We start from the raw sequence: 8,897 nt of genomic DNA on the forward strand, positions 1-8,897 counted from the left end.
GAGGAGTTCTCAATCACTGGGCTCTTACAGAAACCTTTTTTCCCCCCACCCAGAGTTTGAAAATGCTTCGTTTCTCTTTATTTCTTAATAAACTCTGCCCTCCCAGAAATGCACAACCCACACACCTTAACCAACTTCTCTATCAACGAGACTCATCGTTCTGCCCGCTCAGAATATCACGTGGGCAATCTACATGGAACTAAATGCATTTCTTGTGCCCTGAGGACTTTGTTGAGCAAATGCCTAATGTAGCTGCTCAACAGTAAGGATTAAAGGCCCTGAAAAAGCCACTTTCTGAGAGCTCTGCACTGACAGGCTGCATCCCTCTTAGAGTCAGATAGAAATGTGTGGCTGCTGTCAGTGTTTTCTGATGCTTCTGCTCTGTGCTGGAACAGGAAGGAAATGTTTGAAAACTCTGGCAAAAAGAAAACCACATTGCCAAGAAATTCCATGGTCTTCAGAGCGAAAATGGCAACTCTGGAAAAGCTGGAAACTCATCATTCTGGATTTGTAAGTCAGAAATATTGAGAGGTGCACAGGAGATAAAAAACAAGGAGAAGGAAAGATTCTTTGGTGTTAAAATCCCCTTTTTAAATGTTTTACCTGTGACCATGTGCTGCTTTGGCAGAAATACAGCAGAATTTAGTACTGGTGTGAGATTTATATACCCCTCTTGATCTTCCTCAAAAGATTGCTGTTTTGATGGAACTTTGTCTTTATTTGGGAGGCAAATTGTCAAAGCCTTTGTAACACCCGGTGGAAAGTGCTTGGACTGATAGTTTGGAACTCGTGGTCTGCAGACCCTGACCATCATGGACTGATTTTCAGGCAGTTCTGGATACTGAATAAGTAAATCCAGTTCAAATGAGTCAGTTTCAAGTTCCTGCTTTCATTTTTCTAACTGCTGTGAAGCTCACATACAAATAAAGTAACGACCTGAGCTTTAGGTAAGAAAGAAACCTGTTAACTGTGCTGTGTCCAGGACTGATGGTCATCACTGGCTTACAAATACTGGCAACTGTCTTGTTTACATGTGGATCTCTAAGGACTCAGGTATTGCCCCAGAAAACACACCAGCTTGTCCAGGTGTGGAAGGCCTGTGGCGTGCCACAGCTCTCTTGTTTGAAATGTTCCTGGTTTTCATGTGAAGAAGGTAGTGTTTCAACACCATTGCTTTGAGGAATATCTGACAGCACATATAGCTGCTTCTTTGAGCTAAACAGATGTCACCTGCCTCATTCTTATTCCCAAAAAGACGGCAGTTAGTCCCCTGTGATAGTTTGTAAGATAAGTGGTTGTGTTCTTTCACTGATTCTTCTCATTTAGCGCAAGTTGAGTCACAAAAGGTTTTGTACAGGTCAGCACAACAGACTGTTCTCTTCAGTGGAAACCTGAGTTACTGGTAAAAACACCACGGCAATCTCTAGCTGTTTGTTGAAGAGAAGGTTTTTTCCTCGTATTCTCCTGGGCCTTTTGAAGATAAAAGAACTTAGTGCACGTCAGTATTCCAGTCACAAGTGCAGAGCACAGAACACGGGGAGACCTATTCCACTCCAGTTAAGGTCAGTACCAGTGACAGCACGTAGTATTTATGGGCTGTTTCCCTTTCAAGTCATTAGGAACACATTTCCTCACAAGGAAAATGATATATAGTCTTTATTGTAGCTTAAGATGTAATCATTGAGTTGTTCTCAAATGCAGGATTAAGCCAAGGGAATTCAGGGTTAAATGTACAGAGTTACAGTATGCAAAGAACTGGAAACTGTGTTCTACCTCGGAGCAACTTAATGAACTAATGGGTGATGGCAAAGGCTTTTTCTATTTACAGGTCTAAAGGACGCTGTAAAAAGCCGTTTCTGAGACAATTTTGCTGAAGACTAGGACGTGTATTCTCTTCCTGTTTCTATCCTTGAAACGGAATCTTTCCAAACAGAGAAGCTTGTTGCCTCACATAAAACAGCATTTCATGTGTCTCTAGCCCATTTTCCAGTGCAGAGTAGATCTGGTTGCAGCTGCCATTTGCTCTGCTGAAGTGAAATGAAATGCTTTCTTTCCCTTTTCCCTCAAAATGGCAGCTGTGCCATTGGAGCTGACTAAATGGCTCTGAATAAGCCAGATTTAAGGTAAACTGTGGCTTTTTAAAGGGGGTGGGTACTGTTACTGCCAAAGCAGGTGTGTGAGCCCGAGCCCACTGATGAGTCGGGTTATTCTCTGTGGCATCTTTCTAGAGGTTGTTTTCATCTTCCCTTGAAACAGAAATCTGGAGTTAAAACCATGGGAATGAGAGGAATTACCGGGGTGTTTAAGCTTTAACAGCAGCTCTCTCCAAACACCGGGTAACCCTCGCATTGGCCGTTGGAAGAGCCCATCGTTCAGATAGCCAGGCACAAAACCAAGAGAAAGCAGCTCTCATGCAAGACAGCAAATTGCTTAAAGGTAAGATTTAACAAGCTTGTAGCTTCACTGGTGTATAGTTGAAAAGCATTCTGCTGCCAAGAGCTATAGGGAGTGATTTTGGACAAATACTCTGCTTTTGTCATATAAAAACGATGTGAAAAACTTTGTCCTCCTTCTGGCTGCCGAGCCCACCAGTGCTTGCTTAGTTAATAACGGCCCCAGCTCTGTGGCAAGGGGGTTGTGAGCAGCCATTTACGTTTACGTCTGCTCCACGTACATTAATGGGCTCCCCAGAGGCAAAAGGGCACAGTGTCTTATCTGGGTAAGACTGTAAGACGGGGCCAGCACGCATAACACGAGCAAGGTGTTATTGCACTGAGAACTTGAACTAGTTTTCACTTACCTGGGGCATCAAGGACGAGCTGCATGCTTGTTTCAGTTCCAAGGTTTTGCACAACTGTGCCTTTTGTTTACGTTTCTTCTCTCATATTCCCCAGGGTGCTAACACCTTGACTACCTCGGGCAGGAGCCTGCTCTTTATCTGCTCCTTTTTCACCCTTCACACACACTCCAAAGCTCACATCTTGCTCTGTGTTGCCCAGCTGGCCAAATCAGTGCTATTTAGGAGGAATTCTCTGATGTTTTCCAAGGGGACAAAAAAGAATGCCACAGCCTCTGAGTGCGCCCTGGCGAAGGCAAAGTATGCAGCAGTTTGAGGGAGTGCCTGTAGAGGCCATTGCTGCCTCCCCAACTTGCCTTGGCACGAAGTTGGATACTTCTTTGCAAGGTGAAGGTTTCATTTTGGTGCACAGGCCTGAATTCGGGCACGTTGCTGGACGGTTACTCCTGAGGTACGGGCGTTGGAGAGGAACCATCAAACAGGTTGTGTTTCATTAAACCAGTACGAGGGACCATTAAACGATGCCTAACTTGAGTCGAGGCATTGGTGGTAGTCCGACCTCACCGTAGAGCTTTCTGATGTGTTTTGTAGGGTAAAGACCACAGAGGCTGCCCCAAAACCCTTTCTGTTTTGGAGACCTGCACTGCTTTGACTTGCACAGAAAAGGGCAGTTTGTGCTTTGACTTGCACAAAGTCAGTTCTCTGCTTTTCAGCTTCTGGTAACAACTTGCTGGAAATGAGCAGTTTCTTACTCCTCACAGCTTTCTAGACAGCCAGGCAAAGAATTCTGAAGGACCTGAAGGACCCTACTGTGAAGGCAGACCCGTCCCCAAACAGCTGTTCTCTGTTGAGAAGAGATTCACTGTTGGGCCCAGAGAGGTGCTAATTTTACCCATACGAGTTTAAATTGCTGGTAAGCATTTGTGAGTGTCAAAGCTGCATTGAGGGGACCCGTGGGAAGCTTGGGAGGAGTCTTTAAGGACAGTTCCTCCATGGTCTGCTTTAGGGACCTTTCAGAGCCTCGTTTGACTGTGTCTGTGCCCCATCTTGCAGTTACCTCCTGCTGGAGCTCTTTGCTGCTGTTGCTTCTACAGGGAGAGAGTCAAGATGGCACAGGAAGGAGTGGGAGAGAGTGCTGGGGAAAGAGGAGAGCTGCTGGGAAGCAGGAGCGGTGGGGTCTGGGTATTTTGTTTGGTCTGTGAAGGTTTTGTCCATAGCCACTGCAATATCACTGGCTTTCTGCAGTTTTCAGCTGTTAGTGCTTCTCTTTGACATAAGCTCCTCTTTCATCTGTAGATGAGTATCACAGTTTTGCCCTCTGAGAAGAGTGAATTTGAAATGGCAGATTAAAATCTACCCATTCAGCTCTTACACAGTTTTGAATGAAGTGTTCCTGCAAAGCAAAGGTATATCATGTGTATAATGCTGTCCTGCCATGCAGCTCCTTAACTCCTCTCTCCAGCTACGCTGCCCCAGCACGTGCTACCTGCACTGGTTGGTCCCTCTAGTCAGGTATCAGCTGGGGACACCAGAAAACAGCATTGCCACAAACATGGAAGTTCCCAGTGCCTATTTGCTGAGAAGAGAAGAAAACCTTTAGGTTGGATTGGTTGGGTTGTGTTTTTTTTCCCCAGTACAACAAATCTTGTTGAGTCTTGGAAACGGTGTTATTTATACACCAGGTGAGCACGGCTGGCACCAGCCCAGCTGCCAGATACGCTGTAAATACTGCAGATCCTTCAGGACAGTATCTTTTAAGATCTCTTTGCTAGCAACAAGGAGCATGTGAAGGCATGCTTATGTGTGCTGGTTTGTCTGTGCTGCTGCTGTGTGTGTGAACTCACAGTCATTCTTGTTAAAAATGTCAGCCTTTTCAAACCTTCAAGCTTTTGGAGGGGTGAGTTGGGCAAGGAGGGGGCTTGCAGCAGCAAAGCATCTGTGTTGTGTTTAGTGTCCTTTCCAAAGGCTTCCCTGTTCCCAATGGAACTGTGGTTCTGTGATCTTTAATGCTGGATCTCAGTATTCCTGCCATCTGTGGCAGTACAAGTTGGACCCAGATCCAGTCTTACCCTTTCCAAATTAACACGACCACTCCTGCACAAAGCAGCATTCACCATTCCTCAAGGGACGAGTGCCCCACGTCCCAGAGCCACTTTAGCTCATCTATTTCATTTGTTACTTCTGTGTATGCATAGGAATGTTAACCCTGCTGCCTGTGGGAATGATTCCCAAGGGACATGGCCTCCTGGGCTTAAAAGGTTGCCGAGAGCCACCTCTGTGCCTGGGCAGTAAGAACTTAGAATGCACCTAAGGCAGGTGGCTGGAGATGGCAGCGTGTGTAGACGGGCGACTTGGCCAGGTCAGGATGCAGATTCTTTGCAGTGGGTAATGAGAAACCAGTACATCTCCTTTCCAGCTAGTGACATTTCCCCTGTGGTTCAAGCGTGGGTTTGGAAGGTGCATCACCTCCTGGAGTGTGGAGGGGCCTGGAGACAGGCCTGCTGGCGTGATGGGGTTGGCCATGCGCGTCAGCCTTTGGGAGTGACTTTGGGAAGCACAGATCCCCAAATCAGGAGCAGTTCCCAGCACTTGGAGAATTCTGTGTTCCCAGAAAATTACTCGTCTGCTCCCACTTTCTCACTTCAGCCCCCTCAGATGCAGTGGTCTGACCATTGCCCTCATGCTTTCCGCTTTCTTAGGAGGAGTGTGTTTTTGTTACACAAAGCACAGCCCCAAATACCCCCCAGGTGCCCAAAACCTCCCAGCCCCGACTGCAGATGAGCTCCCTGGCAGGCAGAGGGCAATGACTGCGGTTCCCTTAGGCTGACCTTCAGAGTCTCGCTGTTTTCTCTGTGCTCAGTGACAAGCCTGCAGTGAATGGGATTGCTCCTTTTCACTGAGGACTCCTGCATGGGTGTATTCTCCAGCATCTGAGCAGGTCCAATGCCTCCGTGCAAACCAGTTGAGATGACAGCAAACTGAAGAAAATGGTAAAGAAATGCCACTTTTGGGGCCAGCTCTGACTGATCACTCGTGCTGGGCTGCAGCTTCACACAGATGAGACAGCTTGTCAGCTTTTGTGAAGGTCTGCACAGAGGGAAGATCCAGGGTGTACTGTCCCAAGCCTGTACATCAGGGAAGGCAGAGGCACCTAAGGGCAGTGATCTCGTAGCAACAGGAGTAAAAAGGCCAGGCCGTGTTCACAACCTTGACACAGAGGCACGCTCACGAAGCAATACAGAAGTGCTGTGCCTACTCAGAAGTAAGTTCTGCTGGGCTCAGAGCAGCAGATTCAGGATTTTAAATGACTGTAATACCTGTGAGATAACTCGAAGCTGTGGCTGTGCCTCTGTGCAGTATGTTCAGTTTGCATTCCAACACGAGGATCACTTTGTCGGTAATTCACCATGGCTTAAAAAGCAGTCAGCCTCCCACATCTACTGTATCAAAGTGGGTGAAACCCACTTGGCAGAGAGGTGGACTAGGTGATCTCCAGAGGCTTCTTCCAACTCGCACCATTCTGTGAAACTTGTGAATTGCTAAAGCCATTGTGTTTTCCTTGCAGCCACCATGGGAGATGCTTTGCAGCGACTACTACGCCAATGGACTGCCAGTGAGACATTCTGTGCCACAGCCCAGAAACTGATGCCTAGAGATGCCATTTCTTGTCTCCAAGGGACTGGTTCTCCATGGCTGGAGTGTGAGGTTCATACCCAGGCTTCAATATTGGAAATGCAGGAGCATGGGGAACTGTGAGATAAACAGACCCACTTTGATGGTAATGGCTTCTCGTTGTCTGCTTCAAATCTGTGTAGCCTCTGCTTGGTGTCTTCCAAATGAAGGAGGTATGAAGCTAAGGTGCCCCAAGCCAAATGCAGTCCCAGGCTGACCACAGTTACATCAGAACCACCGCTGTGAGTGTCGGGCTCGCTCTGCCTGAGCTGAGAACTGGAGTGAGTGCAGCACCAAGCACAGGGCAGCTGAAGGCATAGCGAGGGAAGGGATTAAGACAGGCAAAACACCGCTGGATTTCCTTGTTAGCCAGGTCACAGGAGGTACATCATGACACAAGGAGCCAGAGAATGAATCCCAAGCTATGCTTAAGGGTAGCTTCCCTACAGAACCTATTTCACCCTCTGCACTGCTAAAAAGCTTCTGGTAAGCAGTGAGAAAGGTGGCTTTAAGCAACTTAAGTCCATTCCTCTGATCCCAGGCCAACTGGGGACTGTTTAGGCCTCTGCATAAGTCAAAGAAGCCTAAGGCTGTGCTTTCTGCCCTGTGCTGACATGTCTCCTTCGGTGGAGGTGGGGAGAGCAGGTGGTAGGGAGAAGGCATAGCCCTGCCTGGATCCTCCTGTCTGTAAGAGCAGAGCTGCAGGGCAGCTCTCTGCCTGCTTTTGTGCTGTTGAGGCAAATATTGCACCGAGTGTTGAGTCTGCTCTGCACAGAACAACGAGTTAACTTCAGAGATCTATTTATTTATTTTAGCATAAAATACTCTCGAGGGCTTCTGATCTGGATGGGTTGTGAGTCAACAGATGCTTCATTTATTCCAGTATCACAGTGTGATGCTGCCCTGGGCTTGTTTCTGATTTTGAGGCGCTGCAGTGGAGTTTCGATAGCTGGGCAGCTTTCAGGATTGGCAGCTCAGCCAGCAGACGAGGCGAGGGCGCAGCGCTCGTGCAGCGCGACCGGCTGACATCTGGAGCAGCTCATCGCTGGAGATGAGATGCAAATAAATCTCTGCTTTATGACCACGCAGAGATCAGCAGCATTACCAAGCAGGGTCTGTTTCATGTAATGGCCAAGGAACAGGCACAAGTTGACTTTCACTTGCATTGTAAACACTTCTGTGCCTCTTTCCATCGCTCCCGTAGGACGAGGAGTTGGGCTCGGCCCAGGGTGCTTTCAGCTTTTCTTTCTCCAGCTACGTGGGTTTAAAGGGCAAAGAATGACTAACCCATTAAAAGGGCTTTGCTTCAGTCTCTGACCAGAGACTCAACTCTGACCAACCATAGTAGCACAGTTTATCATTTGTGAAGTAGGTTTTGTTGGAGGAGGCCTCGGCGAGTCGAGCAGAACAGGCTGGCGATGGGATAACAGGCCCTCGCAGGAGGGGAGAGCTGAGACGGCTGCTCTTTCCCCTGCTGTTTTTAAAGCATCAGTTGCACACAGAACACGACTGTGTGCTTTCCACTTGGGCTGAACTTCCATGAGCAGTGTGAAGTCAGTCGTGCCGCTGGTGCTGAGACGGAGGGGCCTCAGCCGCTGCAATTGAGGGGAGCCTGTTCATGTGCAGGAGCAGACTCGAGGCTGAAGGAGGATCGGGCACCATATGTCTCATCCCTTATTCTCCCTCTCTAAATATAGCCCGTGCTATTGCTCAGAAGATATGTGATGGGTTCATGCGAGCTGGGCAAGCTTCCAACCTGGTGTCGGCACCTGGGCCATCCTGCCCACCGCAGCAGGGTCCTTGTCCATCCAGCCTTGCCATTCCCCTGCATGTGTATCCTCTTGGAAGTGTGTGTGTGGAGCTTTGGCTGCCATGCTCATGGCCTCTTCTCATGGTTTTACTTTCCCTTCCTGAAACGAGAACATTCAGAGGGCCTTTGGAGTGTACTGGAAACCACTGGAATTGCTGGGAACAAAGGCGGCCTGTTTGCTTCCCCCAGCCCAGATGTCAGGGTGAGTTCATTATAAACTCCCTACCCGTCTCATAGAAATTCCTCTCAGGAAGAGAGGTTGGAAAGGGGCCCAAGCAGCTCCTCCAAAGACTATTCACAGATTGGCAGCCCCAAGTGTTCACTACTTATAAATTAAGCCTATGAAACCATGCAGTTACTAAAAATAGCCCATCTGGGTGTCTTTCTATTTGTTTTTCATTTTGAGAGGCACGGCAGGTATGTGTCACATAATTTTTTGGCTGGGCAGTGGGTTTGGGTGGGTTTTTTTTTTTCAAGAGAACATAATATGAGTTCCTTGCATAACAGCTCCAGGAGCTGGGATGCTGGAGAGCAAAATCACCCCAGTCAGGATTCTCACACAGCTGTGAAAACTGGTTACCGTCGCTGTGGCTCACGTTCCAGGACAGTCTCCCCTTG

At 48.0% G+C, this 8,897-nt stretch overlaps 1 long non-coding RNA gene across 1 annotated transcript; it reads left to right on the forward strand.

Moving 5' to 3' along the window:
• Positions 1 to 669: 669 nt before the first annotated feature.
• LOC133625548 (uncharacterized) lies at positions 670 to 7,459 on the forward strand. The gene is made up of 3 exons (XR_009818823.1): positions 670 to 1,562; positions 2,257 to 2,436; positions 6,363 to 7,459. It is a non-coding gene; the product is annotated as an uncharacterized LOC133625548 (long non-coding RNA).
• The last annotated feature ends 1,438 nt before the right edge of the window (positions 7,460 to 8,897 follow it).

Source organism: Colius striatus, chromosome 5 (genome assembly GCF_028858725.1).
Source record: "Colius striatus isolate bColStr4 chromosome 5, bColStr4.1.hap1, whole genome shotgun sequence".
Taxonomy (NCBI): domain Eukaryota; kingdom Metazoa; phylum Chordata; class Aves; order Coliiformes; family Coliidae; genus Colius; species Colius striatus.